Source organism: Pan troglodytes, chromosome 13 (assembly GCF_028858775.2).
Source record: "Pan troglodytes isolate AG18354 chromosome 13, NHGRI_mPanTro3-v2.0_pri, whole genome shotgun sequence".
NCBI classification, from domain to species: domain Eukaryota; kingdom Metazoa; phylum Chordata; class Mammalia; order Primates; family Hominidae; genus Pan; species Pan troglodytes.
The window spans coordinates 131003380-131029419 of NC_072411.2; the positions used below are offsets into that span (position 1 = coordinate 131003380).

The 26040-nt window shown below is 38.7% G+C and overlaps 1 long non-coding RNA gene across 2 annotated transcripts in view; it reads left to right on the plus strand.

Moving 5' to 3' along the window:
• LOC107973946 (uncharacterized) overlaps positions 1-26040 on the plus strand; it is a 109469-nt gene that overhangs the window by 74758 nt on the left and 8671 nt on the right. Inside the window, exons 5-6 of one of the 2 annotated variants that reach the window (XR_010149911.1) lie at positions 671-1068; positions 5962-6025. This is a non-coding gene — a long non-coding RNA (uncharacterized LOC107973946). Of the gene's footprint in view, positions 1-670; positions 2108-5961; positions 6026-26040 lie in introns of those variants that run through there. The other variant, XR_008546720.1, reaches the window with a different exon arrangement.

Here is a 26040-nt window from a genome sequence, read left to right on the forward strand (position 1 = left end):
AGTCACAGTGGTGATAGCAACAGGACACCGCTGTGACTGCACTGTGTCACAGTCTATGCATAGACTTTTTACTATGCATGTAACAAACACTCACATGTACCCCATAAATATGTAAAATATTATGTATCCATAAAATAGAAAAAATATATATACAAAACATAAAGAAAATTCTGCAATAAAACTGATGATCTTTAAAAAGGAAAAAACACTTTTAAACACTTTATTTATGCAGCACTTTCCTTACATTCTCTTCCATAACTGTGGGCTCCCGACATCTGGCCTGTACCCACCCCCAGCAGGAGCAGACTCTCTTTTTAAAAGCGCAATCAATTATAGTGCACTTCCAATCTTTTATGCTCCGATCTCAGTCTAGCTAACTCAAAAATGATACACTAGAAAATGGCAATTAAAATTTGGAATTGGAGTCAAAGGGATTGCAAATATTAATAAGCAGACAGACTACCTACAACCCAATATGAATTCACTCTTGTGTTCGCACAGAAGTGAAAATTAAGTAATCCGACCTCAGTAAAAGACTAAAAGCAAAACCTATTTTATTCCATAGACATGAAAGATCTATGCTTCTGATACAAAGCTATCTTAACAGAAAAGCAAAATTGAGAGAATCACAAGAGACTAGGTGTTCATCATACAAAAATTTTCATTTCAGCTTTGTGTTGCAGTGCTTAGAAGATAGACGACTTTCCACCAGGGTGAAAAGTGCTCGCAAAAATAGATACCATGTCTCTTTCCTGACAGTATGAATGATGGGGAAACCTGGCTATGCACAGAAGCCTAACTACTCTCTGGATACCATGGATAAAAGCAGCTTGAACTAGTACCAAAATGAGCATTACAAACACTGCAGGTGTCTCTCAAATCGAGCCCTCATTTTCCAAGCAATTAATGCTGATTTCAAGCCAATAGGACAATAACAAGGGGCTACACCTAGAAGAGCCTGCTGTTTCATACAACTGTGTCTGCTAAAACAGTTCAGCCACAAATCCTGGACAAGAGATCTCCTGCGGAGTGTGAGCAGCATGGAGGAGCCATAATCCCGCTATCTCTGTGAGTCTGGGGGTCAAATAGTGACAATTATTCATTCTGGTAATTAACTCCTGCCTCCTGGGAAAGAACAGGGTTCTCTTCTACTTCAGACTCTCTCTTCAGACATAACACACACACACACACACATCATTGATAATAAATATTACCAAAAACCACTAAAAGAGAAACCAAACTTACAACAAGAGCAGCCCAGTCACAACCAACATCAGGTATATTATAACAAGAAGAATGAGGATAAATCAGATAGATCTGTTATTATGGTTTATAACAGGAAGTATATATTTTAGGGCCAGGCGTGGTGGCTCAGGCCTATAATCACAGCACTTTGGGAGTCCGAGGCGGGTGGATCACTTGAGGCCAGGAGATCGAGACCAGCCTGGCTAATACGGTGAAACCCCATCTCTACCCAAAATACAAAAATTAGCCAGGCGTGGTGGCACATGCCTGTAATTCCAGCTACTTGGGAGGCTGAGGCACCAGAATTGTTTGAACGTGGGCGGCAGAGCTTGCAGGGAGCTGAGATTGCACCACTGTACTCCATCCTGGGTGAAAGAGAGAGTCTCTGTCTCAAAAAAAAAAAAAAAAAAAAAAAAAAAGAAGAAGAAGAAGAAATATGTATTTTGGGCTTTGTTCCCAGTTCCTTACACAGTGCTCCTAATTCCCTGGGATTTTCTCAGTGCTAAGAGTACCTTGTTCTAATGAGCTGACTCTTGGTGGGCTCCTGTGTGAGCAGTTACCAGGAAGACCAGGCCATGATTAGAAGCTTGAAACTTTCATCCCCAAGCCCCATCCCCCAGGAAAGGGAGAGGAGCTGGAGATTGAGCTAATATTGATCATGCCTATGATGAAACCTCCATAAAAATCTCTGCAGAGTTTGGAGAGCTTCTGAGTTGGTGAACAAGTACCATGTTCCAGGAGGGTGGCCCACTCCCTCTCAACCAAGATAGAAGCTCCTGTGCTGGGGACCCTACAAAACCTCACTCCTTTAAACTCTCCTTTGTAATTAATTGCCAATAGTAAATAAACTATTTTTCTGGCACCTATAAGCCACTCTAGCAAATTATAGAACCTAGGAAGGGGATCATAGAAACCTCTGATTAGTAGCCAAGTTGGACAGGAGTTGTGGGTCACCTGGAGACCTTGTATTTGCAATTGGCTTCTGAAGTGGGGGCAGTCTTGTGAGACTGAGCCATCAGCCTGTGGTGTCTGTGCTAACTCTAGTTAGCGTCAGAATTGAGATGAATACTAGGACACCTGATTGGTATCCCCAGAGAACTGAAGAACTCCTTGGGGTGAGGGAACTCCTGTAAGTGTTGGTGACCTGAAGGGTTGTGACAGCACAAAAGAGAGAGCAGCTTGTTCTTCCTTGAACATCTGGGGTCACAAGTGAGATATTGAGAGTCCTATGTGTATAGGAGGAGAAACTGTTTTTTCCACCTCTCAATATCACCCTTCATTTTAGCTCATTTTCTGACAATCAATTTAACACCCACATGAAATAAGGCTCCTACTTCTGGTTTAATCTTGACAACAATAACAACAAAATCTCTGATTCGGTCACCAATAATAATTTGTTGAGACCTAATATACACCTGCCACTCCTCTGGGCACAGGGAAACAACAGGGAGCCAACCTGAGTCTGGATTCAGGGCATTCACAGTCCGATGGGCTCAGCCCAGTGAGACCGTCTCCAGCTACACAAGACAGTGCATGGTATGTCTATGTCAATAAGAGCTACAGCAAAAGGAGAGTTGTGCAGGGGCTAGGGTGTGCGGTTGTGGGATCAGTAATAGGGTTGCCCAAATGTCACCTTTGAATGGAATGGAGGCCGGGAGACAGGGACACCAGCCTGTCTCAGCAGTAAGTGAGTAGAGGCAGAGAAAGCAAGGTGAGGGCAAGTGTGGGAAAGAAATAAAGAGGTAGTGGAAGGGGTGGGAAGGGGAAGGGGACAAATAGTAGCCTTGTGAACCTTTGTAAAGACCTCAACTTTGCATTCTTAGTAAGAGGGAAAGCAGCCATGGCTGGGCTGTGAACAAAGGCATGGAAGGACCCAGCACCCCACATCTCGTGCATTAGAATGATGGAGGGGTAATAAAATAGAGCAAATCCGAAGCAAACAGGAGAAGACTACCTGATCCCCAGGTGTAGATCCAAGTATGTTTGGCCTGAAACTCATACAATTTCAGAGTGTGGGGGACTTCTATAAGAACACAGGATATGGATTTATAAACAAAAATTAATAAAAGTGCATTTTTAGAATAAGAAATCACAAGAAATTTCAAACATAATGACTTTAAATAACACAAACATCACATAACAGTTTTTAAAAACATTGCTTCCTTAATGAAGTACTCGAACCACCCCTGTTTCTTTTTCTTTTCCCCGATATTTTTGACAGCATACTCTTGGTCACCTCTTCATACAACACTTTAGTAACATTTTCTCTGTGGACAGATTTAAGACATAATTTAGTCATATCTCTAATATTATGGGTTAAATTGTATGCCCCCAAATATGGTAAAGTCCTAACTTATGGTATCTCAGAATTGTTGCAGATGTAATTAGTTAGGTTCAGATAAGGTCATACAGGAGTAGGGTGAGCCCCAATTCAATATGACTGGTGCCCATGTGAAGTCACAAAGTCACAGGAGAAGATCCCACAAAGATGGAGGCAGAGATCAGTGTTACTTTGACACAGCCAGGGAACATCTGGGGATATCAGATGCTCCAAGAGGCAAGGAGGGAGCCTCCCTTAGAAGCTTCGGAGGAAATGTGACTGTGCCATCACCTTGATTGCAGACTTCTAGTACTTCTCCAGAACCATGACACAATAAGTTTCTGTCGCTTTAAGTCACCCATTTTGTGGTACGTTATAATGGCGGCTCTGGTAAACTAATACATCTCATATGATTGATCAAAATTTGCTTTTTATTATAGGGAACTTAGAAAACATACTTTTTCGCTATTAGTAATGTGATGGAAAAATTTAGTATTTTTGTTGACTTTGAAAAAACTCCTATCGAGTCCTTTGCATATTGAGATGTTACAGATAATTTCATGTGATATATATTACACACATTGCATTATTAAAAATTCTTGACGGAAAAGAACTTTCGTTTTGACCAGGTGTCAATGAGAAACAAGTCTTTCACTTAAAATGTTGCACGTCTGATGACTGGAAAGATTTGCCACAGATTAGCTCTGGTCTCCATGAACTTCAAGTTTTGTTTCCCCTCCTCTATCTAGCTTTTCAGAGTGCCAGGAGCATGATTCATATTCACATTGCAGCACAATCTCTGGCCCAGCATATTCACAGCCCAATATCTGGTGAGTTGGCATAGTGGGTGGTAGAAAGTTCTTGGAAGCCATTTCTGCACTTGGAGCAGCCAGAAGGAATTTGACTCTATCCCAGAAATGACTGAGAACCATGATAGTTACATAGCACCAAACCCAAACTATATGTATCCCCAACTTAATTTACTCTCAGCTAGATCTCCAAAGTGACCTTCTCCACTCCTATACTTTTGAGTGGTAGGGTAAGTATGACCAAGAATAAATTACAGTAGAAAGAGGCAGTGGTCTTGCCAATCAAAATTAAATATATTACTTTTACAACTTGTGCAAATCATATGAATAAACTAGTCCTTTGAAAGACCTCTGTGCAAGTGAGGGGCAGTGAATCTTGTATCTCATTAGCCTTACAGTAAATTTGCTTTTGCATCTCCCATTTGCTGTTAGGGACCTGGCAGTTGTTTTAAGGGCACCATGGTTTGAATGCCCAGACTTGCAGATTTACCCTGTTCTTCAATTTCGCACAGTGACTTACAAAGCACAGTGTATATAAGCATCATTGTTCAGGGTTATGTCTATGAAATACATACTTTTTAAGTAATTTAAGAGATGTTTTAAGCAAATCATTAGAAGATAACTCCCACCCCATGTAAGAGGAAACTCCACATAGGCTCCCTTCTACAATCAAATCCTTCTGCAAATTAGCAATGGAATGTGTCCTCTAAAGGAATGATATTGGAGCCATGTGTATTAGTCTGTTCACATGCTGCTAATAAAGACATACTTGAGACTGGGTAATTTATAAAGGAAAAAGGTTTAATTGACCCACAGTTCTGCAGGGCTGGGGAGGCCTCAGGAAATTTACAATTATGGCAGAAGGGGAAGCAAACATGTCCTTCTTCACATGGTGGCAGCAAGGAGAAGTGCCAAGCAAAGCAAGGAAAGGCCCCTTACGAAACCCTCAGATCTCATGAGAACTCCCTCATTACCATAAGAACAGCAGCATGGGGGTAACTGCCCCATGACTCAATTACCTCCCACCAGGTCCCTCCCACGACACATGGAGATTATGAGAACCACAGTTCAAGATGAGATTTGGGTGAGGACACAGCCAAACCATATCACCATATAACTTTAAATAGGGTTAAAAAAGAAATAGTCTTCACTTGTTGATATTAGAAGGTGGGTAGCCTTTGCCCATCTTTGTTTTTGTTTTTCAAGTGTTGAAGCCACATCAGACACAGAGCAATTTGCACATAATCTTGTTTCCCAGGTGAGTAAAGGTGGAATGTTCAACATTAAAGGTGAAATAATTTATTCAAAAGTTTACATTTTTATGTTATGTGAGAATAATTGTCACAATTTAGAATTTATAATATCATAATACTACAAAAATATTTTAGTCTAAAATGTCTTCTGGTAAGTGAGGGATTAAATAACTTAAGTCGCTTGCCCAAGGTCACAGAATAAGATATTGGTTTTCAAAGCACCTGCTAATGGTAATAGAAAAGTAATAGTAATAATAATAAATACATAAATTATGTAGGTTTTAACAATCACAAAATGACATTCTTAATCAGTGGGAAAACTTTCTCTTTCCAGCTCAAGTTCACCAGAATGCCCATGGGACCTGTAATTACAGTGACTCATCCCTAAAAAAGTTATTGTGAGTAGTCACTGTTCCTACGATAATGCAATGGTTTTGCTTATAAAATTTCCCTGAAGTTAAACCAACTTAGAGGTGGTGAGTTTGGATGCAGAAATTATTACATCAGGTAAATCCATCAACAAAGTGTTTAAACACAATGGATTTTATGTTTTCCTCTACTTTTTAAAGACTCCTTCTGCTTTTTCATTTAACTACATTGTTTATCTACACAGATATTTCTACCCTGTAGAAATCATGAGCTTGATTAATCATATTATGACCTTATCAAGCAAAAAATATACTATAATCACTGGATACTGAAAAGAATCTTAGAAATAAATCTGATTCAAACTCTTTATTTTAGAAATTAGGACAATAAAACAACAGAAATGACTTTCCCAAAATTGCATTTTGGAATATAGACTGGGACTTAAATCATCTGTTTACTGGATCTTTCTGCTGTCTTTCTCTCCTGTGTTAGACAGATAGGTCAATCATCCTAGAACTTTGGTTTTAAACTGTCATCTCCTTTCTTGCAGGATAAAATTTATACTCTTAAGCCTCATACTCCAGACTCACCCCAATTTGATTGAGGTTATTGCATTAATCATATTCCCAATTTCTTCTCAACATAAATATGCCACTAAATGCAGTTTCTTTTATTTTCACAGACCATGCCTTGAAGTCTGTGCAAGGTTACAGATTAGATTAGAAAGATCTATTAGACAGACAAGAATGCCTTATAAACAAGGTGTTAAGAAAAAAGATTTTAACTATTATATCAATTAAGTTAGAGAGAGGTATGTTCATAAAATTCAAAAATAAATGGATTCTGTGTCAGGGAGTTCTGTAATGTTGTAAAGCAGAAAACTGAGAGATGAAAAGAAAATAGCCTATAAACAAGCTGGCATCAATATTTCATTATAAAAATAGGTGGCACCAGGAAGAGAGTATATTTCAAAAGAGCGTGTCAAGGTTAGCCTTCAAAAGTTTTGAATGAAAAGTGGAAACATGCAGGAAGGTAATTCCTCATGAAGATGTCTGGATCTGTATTCAGGATATCAGACAGAACTAAATGAGATGAATAGGAGCTTGAATTCTAGATAAGGAGACAAAGATAATGACCCAGGGCCAGGCTCAGATAACCAAGCACCACTGCTGACAAGACGATGACGGCTGAAACCATGATGGCGCCACCTTTAACTCTGGTCTTCTTAGTCATGTGTAATCAAAATCGGCAGGTATTTCTGAAGGCAGACAAAGGTATTTCCTATTTCTAATATCGCTGGTAGCCAATGGTCATAGAAGTTTGAAGCAAAACATCTAAGCAAACACACACACACATAATTATATTATGGCTCGACATCAACCATTGTCTTTTCTTCTCTATTCAAATTCTATCCTTCCTTTTTTTCCTACTTTATTTTTTTTGGTCAGGGAAGAGAGAGGAGATGTGTGCTATTTGCTTTGTATACATGCTTTTCTTTGGCTGGTTTCATCATTGATATTTGTAGTGTTTTAAAATCATTTACACAATTTTTTTTTTCAGAGAGGAGATTCAAAATGGGAAAAAATAAAACCAAAGAGCAAGGCCAAAATTTGGTTTAAATGTGCTGGCATCTGGCTAAAAAAAGTAGAGTTCCACCAAGTTTATTAGTATTAAAAAGAAAATATAATTTGGGGGGGGTCTTTCCATTACTTCTATATGAACACATCTAAATTTAGGAAAGTGAAGTGGGCCTAGGCATTTAAAAGGAGGGCTCTTCCCATAGTGGGCTCTGAATAAAAATATTGCTGAGGGTCAGAACAACCAAGAAAAGTGGGAAGAAAAGAGTGAAATATATTTATCAGAAATGTTTATAAAATCAACAGGATGGCAATAAAGTTGTATCACCTTCAGTTTCAATGTAACCATGAGTGAAATATTCTAGACATGGCTGGTTAACATGTCTTCTTAAATGGAAAAAAATGGAGGAGTATCAATTAGGTATCAACAATATTTATTGAAGCAAATGTTACAAATTTTTCATATTTAGAGTGTATTCAGTACATTTTTAATATAGAAAGAGTGGTTATAGTCTTATAACACAGAGGTATTTGCATTTTTAATATTAAAGAGTAATTGAGATATTTAAGTTTAATGAATAAGAAACACAATTCTTTGGCAGCATTATGGTGTTAATTTTTAGATTTTTCTCCCTAAAAGCTAGAATTTAAGAAAACAACCACTTCCCTTTGAGTTATGAAACCACATTTGTAAGTTCTGTGTAAGGTGAGAGTTTTCTATTTGTCTTTGCACATAAGTTGTATCTGACTGACTCCCGTTATTAAGCTGTCCCCAGCTCACCGCACATCAGGACTACTCCCTTGCTTCAAGCCAAGCTCAGCTCATACAAAATTAGTATGTACAAGATGAGCAACATCAATCTAGTACAAAGAGGCGAAATAGAATATGAAAGCAAGGCACATGCGGAGGCATCTGCTTCAAACTGTTTGGACTCCTGGCCTTCCAGGGGTATTTGCCAGACATGTGGAAATATTAACTGAACTAAGATTTATGCCTACTCGCTCCTCTCTGTCTGCTGCACACTTCTTCCATGAAGTAAATCTGTTTTCTAACTTCAGTCTGTCTGATGACCAGGCAAGAAGACAGAAAAAAGCCTAGATAGGTTTTTAATCAAAGGGAAATATCAATCCCTCACTTGATCCAAATATAGAAACTTTGAAGAGAAAAATAAAACCCTCATATTATTTCTAGTTAAACATTATTTGTAGTCCTTTGAAGACACTGTATTTTCTTATTTGCAAAATTGGCCTACTTTAAGGGTTCTTTGTTGAGTCCCTAAAAGAACAGAATGTCTTGTTCATTTACATACAGTAAACAGATGTCTCCTCCAAGCAGCACAACATTGGGAAATAATTTTGAAACTCAATCCATTCATTGTAGCTTTGGAAATCCTGGCTAACAAGAATCCCAAAAGGATGCACTGCCAGTTGTTTATATGAGTGGATTATGTTATAAAAACATGTTTATGAGAGATCATTCATCTTTTGTTTCCTGCATACTGAGTTTCAGTTTAACTACTATTTCAGAGACAAGTGTTATGGGCTTCTATTATTTATCTATTTGTGTTGTGATAAAACTGGAATTCATAAACAGACTGGCAGTATACATGTCAAGCTTTCTTTATTGTCCTGGTTCAGCTTTACTTCGGAAGTTGAAAATAAAATCTGAAAGAGAAATACTTTCTTCCGTAGGTCATTGTTTAATCTTCATTGGTCTGGTAGAGATCATTTTCTCTGTGTCTTTATTCTGGAAATTATGGGAAAAAATCTTCCAACTGCTCTGGATTTTTTTTTTCATTCTCATCAATTATCTGGGCAAGTCAGCTATGTGTTATTTGAATCCCAAATGGTACAATAATTTGTACCTTAATGCTAAAAGTCAGCAGATCCTAGAGTAGAAAGTAACAATGGATATAAAACATTACTCTATGGAATGATTGCTAAGGTATTCATAGGTTTGTTTTGATTTATTTTGTTTTAACAACCTAGCAAACTAGGTTCACCAAAACTAAGCAAACATGAATATGCAAACTAATTGTAGAACTGAGCAAATATACAGAAACTATTTCCCTTGCTCTGGTTCTGACTTATGTCAGGGGAAGAAGACACATCCTAAAACAATCCTAGAATAAGATCCTTTGTGAAAGTTGGTTTTGTGCTCTCAGATGGTTTCCCAAGAAAGTCTCCACTCTAGAATTTACCTAATAGCTGTTTTATTAACTGGGAAGTTAGCATTTGCTTTATTGGTGAGATCTCTTTAAAGATTAAAATGGCCTGGCGCGGTGACTCATGCCTGTAATCCCGGCACTTTGGGAGCCCGAGGTGGGCGGATCACCTGCAGTTAGGAGATCAAGACCAGCTTGGCTAACATGGTGAAACCCCATCTCTACTAAAAATACAAAAATAAGCCAGGCATGGTGGTGGGTGCCTGTAATCCCAGCTACTCGGGAGGCTGAGGCAGGAGAACTACTTGAACTCAGGAGGCAGGTTGCAGTGAGCCAAGATTGTGCCACTGCATTCCAGCCTGGGCGACAGAGTGACACGCAAATAAATAAATAAATAAACAAACAAATAAATAAATAAATAAATAAATAAAACCTCTTGGACGCCGCAAAAAGTATGTAACCTGTAAATAACCCCCATTCCAACACTATTTCAGCTCTATGAGAAGACATCACTTTACTTTTTCCAAGCTGGAGACGGAAGACCAGAATGTCCTGAGATGAAGAGGTGATAGTCACATTGCTTTCGCTAAAATAAGTTTATTCTACAGACAGTTATTAAGCACCTAGTAGGTTTCAGGCACCATTCTAGGTGCTGGAAACTTAGTACTAATCAGAACAAAAATCCTTTAGATTCTAGTGAGAAGACAGACAACAAATGATAAAATATAAAGTATGTTAAGTGGTCATTAGTGCTAAGGAGAAAAACATACATCAGGGAAGTGAGATGTGAAATGTCAGTGTGGTAACATGTAAGACAGGGTGGATGGGGAGGCTTCCATGGGATAGGGGATTCTGAGTGTAGCCTGAGACTTGGCCAATGCGAGGTAGTACTATGGATGTTAGTGCCAGATTGTTCCAGGAAGAAGAAACACTACGTGTAGAGACCCCAGAATAGGAGGAACCCTGGAATGCTGAACCGACAGTAGGCAGGTGCAACAGCCATGAAAACACATTTCTTGAATTCTCTGCTCTGTTGGCAGCAAATAACTACAATCCCAGTTTCCATCCCTTTAATCCATCACCACATTCATGCCAAGTCCATGGTTCCCATGGACTGCTCCCAGCCAATGACTGAGCATGCATGGTGAGGGCATAGTGCGCATGGCATTTGGGACTCCTCTGACGATGACTTCCACTTGAGGACTTCCCATCAGGCTGGCTACAACTTGGTCAGGGTGACCCAGAGGTTTGAGACTGTTCTAACTTGACCTTCCTTTCTTCCCAGTCTCCTTTCACAGATATCAGACTTGTATCATGGTCTGAAGGTTCTGCCTATTTCTACTTTCTTCCCTTAGTTCACAGGCATTTTAAAAACTGCAGAACTCTGAGAACATAATGCTATCCAAATACCTGCACTAAGAGACCTGAGCAAACTCTAGCATAGCTTCTAGCAGCATAATGTCATATTCCTAGGATGACCCTAGACCTTCATTAAAATGCTTACCTAAGGAAGCTCAACACTGTCTTCCCAGAATATGTACTGTTTGTTCTGACCAACACTTGATGATAGGCCCTTCACTTCCCTTTTTTAGAGCATTTATTAAAACGGGCTTACACTTGTGAATATGCCTCTCTTATAGCTCCAACGTATCTCTCCCAAGGACCTGAGAACCATTCTTTCAAATGTAATCATCAGGAAGGCTAGGGTCTCTGTCTTCTAGTCTCTGTGGGAGAAGAGAATGCTTACTTCAATTGCCACCAGCTAGCAGACACAGCTGGCCTAACTGCATTTACACTGACCAACACTTTGTAATTTTTCACTTCTCTTACTCTACTGAGCCCCTGCTCTTTCTTCTTTCTCAAAACACCCTAATCACCTCCATACAAATCAGAATGGAGCTTAGCTCTTCCCCCTACTGTCAGTAGTTACTGAATAACATCTGTTTTCACTACCTTCACTAATGTCTGGGTATCCTTATCTTTGACAATTTATGGCAGTAAATCTCTTGGTCCTCTCATTTCATTTTGGTGTCTGCTTCTTGGAGAAGCTAAACTAACACAGCAGCCCCATGTGCCTGGCACCTCTAAAATGTGTGATCGTGATAGAGATGATGTCCATCAGTAGCAGTAAATCAGGTCTGAAACTTTTATTTTGAGTAAAAAGAAGAGGGAATAAAGAGTTTCAAACAGAGAAGTGACATGATCAACCTTCCTTTCTAATAGGGTTCCTCTGACCACTCTAGGGAGGCAAGATTAGGAGGCTCTTGCAATAATCAAGAGGAGCGATGGCTTAAACGAGGGTGGTGTCAGTGCAGCATGGGAAACAGTCAAACTCTGGATATATTTTGAAAGCAGAACTAAAAATATTTGCTACTGGAAAAGATGTGTGTTGTGGAAGAAAATGAAAAGAATCAATGAGGAAAATAAAGCCATCAATCTAAGCATCTAGATAGAGTTATGGTTAAGTCTGCAAGGGGACCTGCTTTGGGGCATAATATCTAGAACTCAGTTTCAGCCATATTATACAAGGATAGAAAAGTATCTGAAAATATTATGTTTTAGCTGCATGTGAATAATTTTTGTTGAGAAAAAAATGAGATAAGTAGGAGAAAATATAAAACATTCTTAGTAATGCAAATAACTGTGGGAGAATAGCTAAAATAACATGTTATTTGTCATCAGCTCCCAATTGAATTTTACTTCCAGATGAAGATCACTGAGTTTAAAATTTGGCACATATTGTCCTCTGGGTCTTATGATCTGGATCTCATAGCATGAGAAATGGGTATGTTCTACCTGTTGGCACTTCTGCTCAAGCTCCACGGATTTATAATCATGTGCATCTACATCTCCTTCAGCACAAATTAACTCATCAGAATAGTTTATCCTAAACCGTATTTCAAAGCCTAATTAATTTCAACATTGATGTTTTATAGTATCTGTATTTCTCTAGATTTGACCCTCTAAAGTTACTATAAAGTGCCTTGGATACCACACTCTTATCTATAAGTAAATTCTTTGATTACCCATCCGTGAGTGGTTCTTTATCAACCCCCCTTAACCTCTTAGCTCAAAGTTAAAATGTATTGCCATTAAAATGTCTCCAGCCTTCACCTTGGCTTGATACCAGCAGACATCTGATGCTGTCTGAGGATACAAAGCTAAATTAACAAATAACCTTATTTAAAAGGTTGTTCCTGCCAGGCGTGGTGGCTCATGCCTGTAATTCCAGCACTTTGGGAGGCCGAGGCAGGTGGATGACTTGAGCCTGGGAGCTTGAGACTGCCTGGGCAACGTGGCAAAACCTCGAAAGAAAGAAAGAAAGAAAGAAAGAAAGAAAGAAAGAAAGAAAGAAAGAAAGAAAGAAAGAAAAGAAAGAGACAGCTTGTTCCCCCGTCTAAAATAAAAAATAATTTTAAAAATTAACCCTTCTTTTAAACAGCATAGAAATTGATTCTACTGAATAGAACATTACCCCACCTACATGGCCCATCACCTATTTTATTGTCAGAAAGTGGTTACTCTTCTTTTAACTTTCCACTATTAATTATTATTTGATTTGTAGCAATGTGGAACTTGATAAGGAATTTGGAATCAGAGACATTGGTTAAAATATTTGTCTACCACTTTTAAATGGCATTTCATCAGCTTCATTTGTGATGGATCAAAACTGTAAGGGTATTTCAACATAACTTACCGCTAGGAACCTCAGCACCTTGGTTGAAGAAAAATGGCAACTAAGGCAAAGGGCACAGAGCAGCATCAAGGCAGACTTGACTTCTGCAGCTGGAGTCTAATCCACACTAATTTAGACAGCAAAGGTGAGGCCTCAAGCAACATGTATCAGCCCAGAGAGCCAGACGGTAAATATGGAGAAACAAGATGGAGAACGATCTGTGGAAATGCTAATAAGCCCAATATGTAGTAAGGTTAAGGCCATAAGCAATCAAGGAAAGAAAGGGAAGAAAAGCTGGGCAACTGGCCTCCAGGTCAGGAAGAAGGGCACTGGCTCCTGAGTGCCAGATGACACAATGCCCAAAGCTATATCTTGAGACATTTCCTAAAGCAGTATCCTGGGTTGTAGTCACTGTCATTTCTCTCCTGCTTCTCTCCAAGCCTACCTTGCTTACTAGTGAGAAATGTGAGTATATGTATCTGTATACTTTTTTGTGCTTGTGGAAGGGGTGGTTAGGGCAAAAAAGTGTTGAATTTTACCTCAATTTTGCACTAAAGACTGCCCATGAGAGCTAACACGAATATCATAATAGTAAGTTATCAATAGCAACACTTACAGTGATGGTTATAGTAGTTTAAAGGCATAATTCCCACAATAACTAGTTTACTATAGCCCTGCTGGATACCATGTTAAAAAATGGAGGAAACTCTCATATAGTTCATGTGGAAAGAGTGACGTAGTAGGAGTCTGGAGAGATAAGTAAGAGCCTGATTAGACAGGAGTTTTAGGCCATTTAAAGGATTTTGACGACTATTAATGGACTTTTTATTTGTTTTTCTAATTTAAATTTTAACTGAAAAATAATTGTATATATTTATAGGGCATAATGTGGTATTTTAATGCATGTTTACAATGTGGAATAATTAAATCAGGCTAATTAACAAATCCCTCATCAGGGATGGATGGAGAAAAGGATATTGATTAAAAGATACAAAGTTTCAGTTCAACAGGAGGACTATTATTTGACTTTAACTAGGGGAGGGTTAAAATCACACTTATACTTTAAAAAATTACTGGAAGTAAAACAATGAAAAATGTATTGGTGAGAGGCAAAAATTGATGAAAGAGATTAGTTAGGAGACTATTACACTCTATTAGGCAAGAAAAGACGGTAGCTTGGACTAAGGTGGGAGGATTAGGGTTAGAATGAAGTAGGTGTATTCAAGATGAGATAGGACTTGGTGATTTTTGGATAGAGGGAACTGGTGAAAGAGGGGATGAAGCAAAGATGATGTCAAAGTTTTGGCTTTGACTAACTAAATAATTGATAGACTCATTTGCTGACACTGGAAAAATGAAGGCAGAAAAAGTTGAATGAGGGAGGTCACTTTGGACCAGTTTTTTGAGTGTCCAACGGTGAAACTAGCCGGATAAACTTTATGAAATTAATCAGGGAAGGAGGGCAGGGGAAATAAAACAAGCTTGCAACAGACTCAGCATTAATCCTTAAGTCAGCTTGCTCTTGGACCTGCTTCCTCATATTTGTTTGGTGCTTGTTGTCCTAGAATCACAGACTCTGTTACAAGATTATAGTTCTCCTTAACTGCTCCATAGATAACAACTTGAACACTAAGAAACATAAAGTTTTCTCTTTGAGATACTCGTTCAGGTCCTGCATACCAGTGAAATGACCAATGCCAGTTGGTCTGAAGGACCCCACAAGAAGCTGACTCACCAAACAAAGAAGCTTTTACATCCTAATAACTTCATCCGCCTTACCTTAATCAGTGACAAAACAATTTTCCAACCCCTCATCTTCCACGATCCCCTTAAAAACCCCAGCCCAGAACTCCTTGGGGAGATGGAGCTGAGGGTCTCCCTCCCTCTCCTTGCTGAAGAGCCTGCGATCATTATATTCTGTCTCTGCTGCAAACTTTTTGTCTCAGTGTATTGCACTATTCCTGCAGAGTAAGCATACAAACCTGTTGATTTGTATAGAGATAATCTTATTTAATTTGTTAAATAGACACTTGAGACCCTGGTTTGGATTTCCAAAATTAGATTAAGACTGAAAATATACATTTGGGAGTAACTGTCTACTTCGCCTTCATTCTCTCCATCTCCATGGTTAACAAAATCCTAATTTTATTCAAACATATAATATGCTCAACTAAAAATTCCCACCTTCTCAGACTTCCTAACATATGAGGTTGGTTACTTGACTCTGAGTGCTACTATGAGACGTGAAAGGAACTCCTCTAGGAACTGTGGGGTGTTTGCTTTCATGACACATGCACCACTCTGTTGCCCGGGGGCCTTTTCCCTATCTGCCTGCTAGGTGCAATGGAATGAATGCTTATGTTCCTCTAAATTTATATATTGAAATCCTAGCCCTTATTATTCAGTTCCTAGTAGTTTTAAAACTTAGGCCCCTATTTTTTCCACTGGCTCTCAAACAGAGTTGTTCTCAACTAGCCATTTCCAGTTGGTATTAGAAAGTTGAGCTTTGGGAGGGGATTAGCTCATGAGAATGTAGCCCTCGTTAATAGGATTAGTTCCTTATAAAAGAGACCCCAGAGAGCTCTCTCACCTCCTTTCCACCACCTGAAGATACAAGGGAAAGTTGGCAGTCTGCAAGCTGGAAGAGGGCTCTCACCAGAGCCTGACCATGCTGCCACCCTGATCTTGGACTTCCAGCCTCCAGAACTATGGGAAATAAGTTTCTACTGTTTAAGCCCCCAGATCTGCAGTAATTTGTTAATAGCAGTTGGAACTGACTGAAACATCTGGGAACCATGATCTATCTGGCAATACAGCAGCCACACTGCAACCACATTTTTATAAAGTAAGTGGTAATTAGAATGATGGGAGTGGATATCATGTAAGAAAAACAGAAAAAATATAGAGTATGAAGTAAATATGTTGGAAAACAAATTTTAAGCAACTTCAAACTTAAATGGTTTATTAGAAGAGGAAATGTTGAAAGAATAAATGAGAATGAGTAGCTGAAAAGGCTGGAAGGAAATTGATGAGGTGGAAGAGAAAAAACATGAGAGGAGAGAATGTTTTGGCAAGAGGGAGTGGTTGGTCATCCTAAATGATATAAAAAAATTAATAAAATTAATTTTTGCATCTAGAAAATCCAAGATAAGTAAGCGATAATTAAAATTGCATGGAGAGTTCCAGTAGTAAATCAGATGTAAGACAACAATCAAATTCTCCCCAAATTGAAACTTCAAACCACCCTGCCACATGAATGCATCTTTTTGGATGCTATTTTTTCCCTTGACTTGATTCTGTTCTATTTTTTCTTTGTTTTTTCATCTTCTTTTATAATCTTTTCATAGCCATTGCAAGATATTCAGTCAATAAAACCTCACAATCTCACTTGCATCCTTTCCATAACTCATTTGCAATAAATATATGTTTAATGTTTGGGATGTTTAACTGATAACATTTTTATGAGATATTAATACTCTGGAAATCATTATTCTACAGAAAATCCTAGACAATTCATTTAAAAAATTCAGGCCGCATCTGACTGAGAAAAATTTAACAGCAATATTCAAATGAAATAGAACTCCAACCAGTGTCTTTATAATTTTCTTTTGTATGAGAGAAAACTGCTACTACTTGGGCATAACTTTTCCCAGCACATGGACCATCTAAGAATATGACAATTATTTACTGTCATTACTGCTGAGAGACATGAAAAAAGATAAATTGTTGGATCTCTTTTATGGTTAGGGAGAATGCATTTTATAAAGATGAATCATAGAACATTTATTTTTACTTCAGGCCATGCCCACTGTATGAGACCCAATAAAATATTCATTTTCTGCTCTCCTCCCTTCATTTGGGGGTAATGGGCTGTCATAAAGGGCCATAAAGCACTTTCCACTAAGAAGCTTTGAGACAAGGGGAGCCAGCTTACCCCCTCCTCAAGTCAGGAGTAAGTGTCTATCTGGCTTTATTGCGTTTCATGAGTTCGTTGAGCAACCCAGTCCCCAAGAAGTGGTTCCCCAGGGCTTGTCTAGCAAGAGGAGGGCAATGTATCAATGAAGAACCAGCATCCTGTCTGCCAGGTGTTCTCTGGTGCCATTATAGAAAGAAAACCCCGTGTGAGCCTCTAATTGTTCTGACTCCTCTACCTTTTCTCTTGAAAGTGAAATTCCAGAACCTTGGACAAGGTGGGATTTGGTGAAATGTGTTAACAAGTTGCTTGGTTTGGTGGCTTGCCTTTGGGGAAAAAAAATTGGTAACTGCTAATGTAATGCTATGCTCATCTTTTATTGCTTCATGACAAATTATGACAAACTAGTGACTTGACAAAACACCCATTTAGAATCTCACAGTTTCTGCAGGCCCAAAATTCAGGCATAGTATAGTTGAATTCTCTGCTCAAGGTCTCTCTCACATAAATGAAATCCATTCTGTGATGTTGACTGGTTTCAGTCTCTTCTGGAGCTTGGTGTCCTCTTCCATCATCATTTAGATTGTTGGAAGAATTCAGTACCTAGCAGTTTTAAGACTTAAGCCCCTATTTGTTTCACTAGCTCTCAAACAAGATTACTCTAGAGGCCACCGTCAGGTCCCTGTTATTTGGCTCTTATAGATGGCTCACAACCTGACTGTTTGCTTTCTTCCAGGCCAGTAGGAGAGGAGAGTTTCTCTACTGCTTCCAATTTCCCTTTAAAAGGGCATCACCAGATTAAGTCAGATCCATCCAGGAAAATCTGCCTTTTGATTTTACTGAAAGTCAACTGATTAGGGATTTTAACTACATCTGCAAAGTCCATTTTGCCATGCAATGTGGCATAATATTAGATAGAAAATCCCATCATATTCACAAGTCCCACTAGCATTCAGGGGAGGGGATTGCATAGGTTTTGCATATAAGGAAGAGAAAATCTTGGAGCCGTCTAAGACTTCTGCCTCCCACACAATTCTGACCAAATTAGGTCTTTTTCAGACAAGACTCATCATCTCCTCACTCTGCTTTATTTTTTCACAGCATTTATCACTGTCTCATACCATGTTGTCTAGTTCTCACTTATTTGTTAGCAATTTCTCACAATAGAATGTCAGCTCTCTTGCTCCCCATAGAGATGTGCCTGCATATAATGGGCACCAAATTAATATTGACTAAATGAGTAAACTAGTAAATGACTGAGTGACTGAGTAAACAGAGAATTAAAAATGCAGGTTTTCTGCCTCCTAATAGATTACCTGTTTCCTGGATGTTGTCCAAGAGAAAATGAAGAAAGACCTATGATTTCAGTTTCCCTCTCCTTCAAGATGGCAATCTTATTGACAGCTTCCTAGATCAACTCCCAGAAACAGTTTTGCTTCTAACATATTTAGAATGAATGTACTTCTGCTATTATTTCTTGAGAACAATTTTGAGAACTGTAGTTGGTGAACAGTGAAGGGGGAGGACTTGACTGAGAACTGAAACACGCAGGTCCAGATCATCCAGCAGGCAGCTTTCTCCCTTCAGGGTCCAGAGATCCTTGCTTTCCTTTTTTTTTTTTTTTTTTTTTTTTTTTTGAGAATGAATCTCACTCTATTCCCCAGGCTCCAGTGCAGTGAGTGGCACTATCTCGGCTCACTGCAACCTCTGCCTCCCAGGTTCAATCAATATTCATGCCTCAGGCTCCTGAGTAGCAAGGATTACAGGTACGCACCACAACACCTGGCTAATTTTTGCATTTTTAGTAGAGACCATGTTTTCAGTTTCACCATGTTGCCCAAGCTGGTCTTGAACTCCTGACCTCAAGTGATCCACCTGCCTCAGCCTCCCAAAGTACTGGGATTACAGGAGTGAGCCAATGCTCCAGGCCCCCGAGATTCTTTCACTTCGACAGCTTATAACTGCATGAGACTGAACCCAACAGAGGGCTGATGTTTCAGCTCATTAATGCTAAATTCGCAGAGGTGCTAGAATTGTGGACTCAACCACCTGTAATGATATGCTGACATTTCTTCAGGAGAGTTGGATTGATTTGAAAGGGTGCTATTATCAGGCTGCCATGGGAAGTAGAAGAAAATCCAAACTGACATTGAATAATTGAAGAATTTTATTACCTGTGAGTGATTGCTAACCTGGCATTCCTTCTCTCTAGCATGTAGCTCATTTGTTATTTTCCTTTCTCTCTTACACATTCTAAGCTTGTTCTTTAATCTGCTACCCCGACCATCCCAGGTCGTTGGTAACTTAGGACCCTCTTTCCCTAGTCAATTTCTGCTATTCCTGACTTTTTAATCAATCTGTCATCTATCTGAATGCAATCCCAGCAAACACACTTGGATCCATGTCCCCTTGGTATTCTGCAAGGTACATCACTTTTTGTAGCCTCTCATTTGAGTTTCAGCTCTGAAGTTAAGGGACTTTGAGACAGTTGGGTAAATTGTTTAATCTCTTGAATTCTCAGTTCCCTTGTCTGTAAAATCTGTGTAAAACAGTCCCTGAATTACTCACAATGTTGTTGAAAGGGTGAATTAAATAACATATGTGAGTATTGTTTAGTAAAGCACTGTATGGCTGTGTTATTATTAGAATGCAAAAAGAGCAAAGTACTGTTGCTGTGGCTCAAGTATGGCCACAATCATTCCTTAGGCATTGGGTGATTCACTTTATATGGCCTATAATCATTCCAGCTTGTATAGCTCTTACTTTTACTGTTTCCATGGTTTGCTGTTCTCACTTCCACTGGAAAATTTAGCTCTTGATCTGGATGCACTAAAGTTGAGATTGGTAACTCTTTAGTGCCTGCCATTGTCTGATGAACCCAGCTGCTTCCTTCTGCTCTGATGGCTAACCCCTCTTCAGAGCACTCAAGGAAGGAAATACCCAGGTGGTTGGATGCCCAGCACAGCACACAGACTTGGGACTGCTTCACAAATATGGACCTCAGTCTGGTAAAAAGCTTCTCAGGAGGCAGCTCTGAGATGGTCAGTAATAAGTCACTCACTGCCATGCTCCACAGAGCACCCAAATGGCCAATCTCATTTTTCCTCCTAAAAGAGAAGCTCAGTGGTAAGAAAAGATGGACTGGTCACTCAGCTGAGAGATATGGTATCAAACAAGAACGACCAAACTTCTTTGTGAATTATGAAGCTTGCTGAATCCTCCGGTATCAAAAGAACTCAGACTCTGGGTCATTGTGCCACTGATAAAGCAATTTGTATCTTAATAACATATTCTTAACCATTTAAAGATGTTTTCCCAAGAGTGATTTATATAATTTCTCTTCTATATGACCTTGAAAGTTTGGGCAGGTACACCACTACAACCTTCAAATCCAAGTTCAATTTGGAAACTGAATGACAAAGACCACTAAAAGTTGGCCAGAGGAGGAATGGGAGAAGCAAGACTGAGAACCAGCAGACACTAAGTAGAAATACAGTGTAAGGGTCTATGTGAGCTTAACATTTTCCAAATAGTGAAACTTTTCACCTAATTCAAGTTTGCATTGTACATTGAGACCAAAGAAAGCCCTTTGTGTATATTTTTCACTGGAAGGTTTTGGCTGAAAATTATTGAATTAGGACACAGGTGGGACAAATAGAAAGGATGCTTCCACTTATGAGTGAGAACATGCAGTGTTTGGTTTTCTGTTCCTGTGTTAGTTTGCTGAGAATCATGGTTTCCAGCTTCATCCATGTCCCTGCAAAGGACATGAACTTAGCCTTTTTTATGGCTGCATAGTATTCCATGGTGTATATATGCCACATTTTCTTTATCCAGTCTATCATTGATGGCCATTTGATTTGGTTCCAAGTCTTTGCTATTGTGAACAGTGCTGCAATAAACATACTTGTGCATGTGTCTTTATAGTAGAATGATTTATAATCCTTTTGGTATACACCCAGTAATGGGATTGCTGGGTCAAATGGTATTTCTGGTTCTAGATCCTTAAGGAATTGCCACACTGTTTTCCACAATGGTTGAACTAATTTACACTCCCACCAACAGTGTAAAAGCATTCCTATTTCTCCACATCCTCTCCAGCACCTGTTGTTTCCTGACTTTTTAATAATTGCCATTCTACCTGGCGTGAGATGGTATCTCATTGTGGTTTTGATTTGCATTTCTCTAATGACCAGTGATGATGAGCTTTTCTTCATGTTTGTTTTGGCCGCATACATGTCTTCTTTTGAGAAGTGTCTGTTCATATTATTTGCCCACTTTTTGATGTTTTTTTTTTTTTCTTATAAATTTGTTTAAGTTCCTTGTAGATCCTGGATATTGGCCCTTTGTCAGATGGATAGATTGCAATGAGGACACATGGACACAAGGAGGGGAATATCACACAACAGGGCCTGTCAGAGGGTGGGAGGCTAGGGGCAGGATAGCATTAGGAGAAATACCTAATGTAGATGATGGGTTGATGGGTGCAGCAAACCACCATGGCATGTGTATAACTATGTAACAAACCTGCACATTCTACACGTGTATCCCAGAACGTAAAGTATAATAAAAATAAAAAAAGAAAGGATGCTTCTTTCTGTCAGTTCATCAACACAGTTAGACAAGCTGTAAAGTGAGCTAGCATTCATCTCTAGTACCAAAGGAAGAACAGACCAGACAGAAACATTTCCACAGAGGTGGAAATTTCTGTCAGTAACATAGTCTGCTGCATGTGAAGCAGAACAAAAGGAAGGGCTGAGTCTTTCAAAATTTTTTGACCATGACTAGCTCAAAGAATTGTTTTTGACATTGCATTTTACATTAATATCTAGTAAAACCACACATAAACACACACACATACACACACACACACAGTGACACACACAGATACAGATATAGATACAGAGATACCTATGACAGAAACAAAAATTTATAGAGTGATACTTAGCCTTACAATATGTGATCCAGGCTTGCAGTTCTGTTCTATTCCATTTCATTTTGTATAAAATATGATGATGATGTTGGGTGCAAACTTCCATTTGAAAAATCCTGCACAAGAGGCTCATATGTAAGGGAAACTTGGCTGAGAATTAGGGTGGATCTGTTCTGCCTTCATTCTTACTTGGACGTGAGTTTTGCCTTTTTGGAAGTGATAGAATTGAGGTGAGTGGGTGTTATATTAGGTGATTTTGTTTAACAGTTTCCCTGTGTGTAGTATAATTTCAGGAATACAAAGAAATCTAAACCTTTTCCTCACCACTTCTCTGACACCCCAAATTCATCATTCACTCATCTATTGATTTAACAGAGGTACATTGAATGTCTCGTGTGTGTCAGGCATTTTTGAAGAACAAATTTTGGATTATTATTTTCTACCTTTTGATAGTTCTCCTTTCTAAAATAAAAATACCTTATCTGAAAAGAAGTATTTTAAAATTATTCTCAGTGATTTGTAAAAATCTACTTTATTTCAATTTATTCAGAATGTTTTTAACTGATAGAAACAGGCTACATAAATTGCAACTTTAATATTCAGAGTTTAGTTTAATGCTCTCAGAAGGAAGATGGTTGTACATATGAAGAAACCCACAATAACGCTGTGTCCACGTCTTCACAAGAAACCTTTCAAAATACCTGACCTGTAATCTAGACTACTTGTCCATAAATTTCTAACATCTTACTCCTAGGCTGGAAAGCAAATGTATTTCCTTGGCCTTTTGCTGACAGAAAGAAAAGGGTGCCAATAATCTCTGGATACTTGCTAACTAATAAAGTTTGTTTTTCTCAATTTTTAACAGTGTGTCAGGCTGCCAACCAGGATAGAACCACACAAAAATGACTTGACTTTTTTGTCTGTTGATTGATTTTCATTGATATATTCAGAAGATAATTCTGAATGGCTTGGTTTACCTATCAAAACAGTATCATGTTTTTCAACATACCACACAATATTCAGACCCTCATCAAAAATAATGTTCCTTCTCACCTCTGTTACTACACTAGCTTTCTGGCTGGATTCTTCCACCCCAGATTTATTCTCCTGCAAAGCACTCTACTCACTATTCTTATCAAAATATACTCTTCACAGCTTCTAATTCATGTCTTTAAATTTTCTAACTCTGTGAACTGCTATATACTATCCTTTCACTTGGGATATCTTTCTTACCTTGGAGTATTGAAGTTTATCTTCAGGGATCAGTTGAAATATTATTATTCATTCAGTAATTTAATTCATTCAGCTATATGTATTTATTATACACTTACTATATACAAGACACTATTAGAGCCCAATTGTCTATACTTTCAGCTCCCATGTTTCTTATAATCCAGTGGTGGAGATAGTGTAGTAAGCAGGCAATTACATTACCATGTGATGGCTGCCATCTATGTTTGTGGGGATCAGGGAAGGCTTTGGAATAAGTAACATTTATGCTAAAACTGAAATAGATGAAAGATAGGCAGAAACAGAGGAGAATAATCCAAACAAAGGGAGAAGTGTGTATGAAAAATCTATAGATGAGAGAGCTAAAAAATACTTAGCAATGGCAAGCTTAGTTGAAGCAAAAGTTGAGGCTTGGAAAGTAAGTAAAAACCACATCATGAGGGTACTCCACCTTGAAAAAAAACGGAGCTCTTGAAATATTTTAAGCGGAAGAGTAGCTTTATCAGATTTGCACTTGAGAACAAGTTTGTCAGCCGTAATGAAATCTGATTAAAGGAAACCAAACTTAGATTGGAGAGGCTCTTAAAGAAGTGCAAATACAAAATGATGCTGGCCTGAACTGGTGAAGTGGCAGGAAAAGAGAATAAATTGAGAAGGTTTCATACATTTAATGGAATGCAGGCTTTGATGATGGATTAGATTGAGGAATGGTTTTATGTTGAAATAAGTTTTTAGATTTTGGCATGCTAATTTTCCGGTATTTGTGGGAAAGCCAGAAGCAGAGGTCTAGCACACAGTAGGATATTAGGATCGGAATATCAAAACAGACCTATGAGTTTTAGTTGTGAATTTATGAGTTAGTGTCATTAGATGGTAATTAAACCATGGGAATGAATGGCATTCACAGAGGCAAATAGTTAGAAGACCTAGAATAAACCCTGAGAAACACAGAACTGTAGTGGCTTGGAAGAGCAGAAGCCCCTGAAATAATGATAAAGAACAACCAAAGGATGTGGAAAACCAGAGGACATCTTGTCACAGAGGCAGCAGGAAAGGATGTGCTTTACAGAAATGAAGGTTCGAGCGTGCAGTGCTCCCAAGCAATCGAGTCAAATAAGGAGTGAGATGTGCCTATTTATAGGATTCCCATAGGTGCTAGTTTGCCCAGAAAAGTCTGAATTTAGGCTAAAATGGTATGACTAACCCATCTTTCGTTCTGAAATGTGTCCCATTTTCAACAATAAATGATAAACCTATTGTTGGTAAGGATAGTTTTGGGATGTTAGGGAGTACAAAAAATTAGCAAGCAGTGGGTTAAGAGTGGAGTTGTAGAAATTAAAACAGAAACCCACTTTGTATAGGTGGTTCTTTGAATTGGTTATGGCAGAAAGAGAGGGATTAGATGAGAGAAGCATGGAGAAGAGGGATGTTACCCTAAGGATCATGTTTAAATGTTGATGGGAAAAAAAGTACATATAGTTGACCCTTGCATAACACAGTTTTGGCCTGTGTCCACTTATATGTGGATTTTCTTCCTTCTCTTCTGCCTGTGAGGCAGCAAGACCAACTCCTCCTCTTCCCCCTCCTCCACAGCCTACTCAATATGGTGATGATGAGGATGTAGACCTTTATGAGGCTCCACTTCCATTTAACAAATAGTAAATATATTTTCACTTACGATTTTTTAATAATATTTTCTTTTCCCTAACTTACTCTATTGTAGGAAACAGTATAAAATTCACAAAACATACAAAATATGTGTTAATTGACTATGTTATTAATAAGGCTCTAGCTAATGGTAGGCTATTAGTAGTTAAGTTTAAGGAGTCAAAAGTTATACACAAATGTTCAGCTGCATGAGGCGGTCAGCACCCCACAACCCTCATGTTGCTTAAAGTTCAACTGTGCAAAGAAAACATAATAGAAAGAAGTTTCTCAGAAGGCAGGAGAAGGTAAAGTTGGAAACACAAAAGCATAATCATTAGAAAATAAAATGATAGCTTTTGTATTGCATTCAAAGAGGAGGAAGAAAGAATACATCACCTAATGCAGGAAATCTGTAGATTTTTTAAGGGTTTCTATGAAGTGACTTATCCTTTCTTGTCAAAGTTAGAAGGTAGGTTATTTGCTTAGACTTCCTTGTTCTTATACACAAATGCCATTTGTTGAGTTTTGTAAATCAAAGTACAGTATTTTAGCTATTATTAGCTGAATTTGGCGAGGTTAGAATTGAGGATTAGTTATTTCAGCTTAGTCTTCAGGATCTACAGTCAGTGGTGGAGGTGGGATGGGGCAGAGTTGAGTGCGGGTGGGAGCTGGGGGTGTTCCCTGATTCCAAAGCCTGGTCTCTGACTCCTGAGCAGGGCTGCTGCTATCCTTCCATTTCCACATACATTGAACAACAAACTTTTTTTCAGTTTTCAGCCTGTGTTTTGAAAGTGGTGGGAGGTGGTGGGAGACAACACTTTCACTTGGTGCATTCACTTAAGTGTCTCTCTGATTTCTCCTTTGGGAATTCTTCTACACTTTAGCAAGGAGGGAAACAGGAGC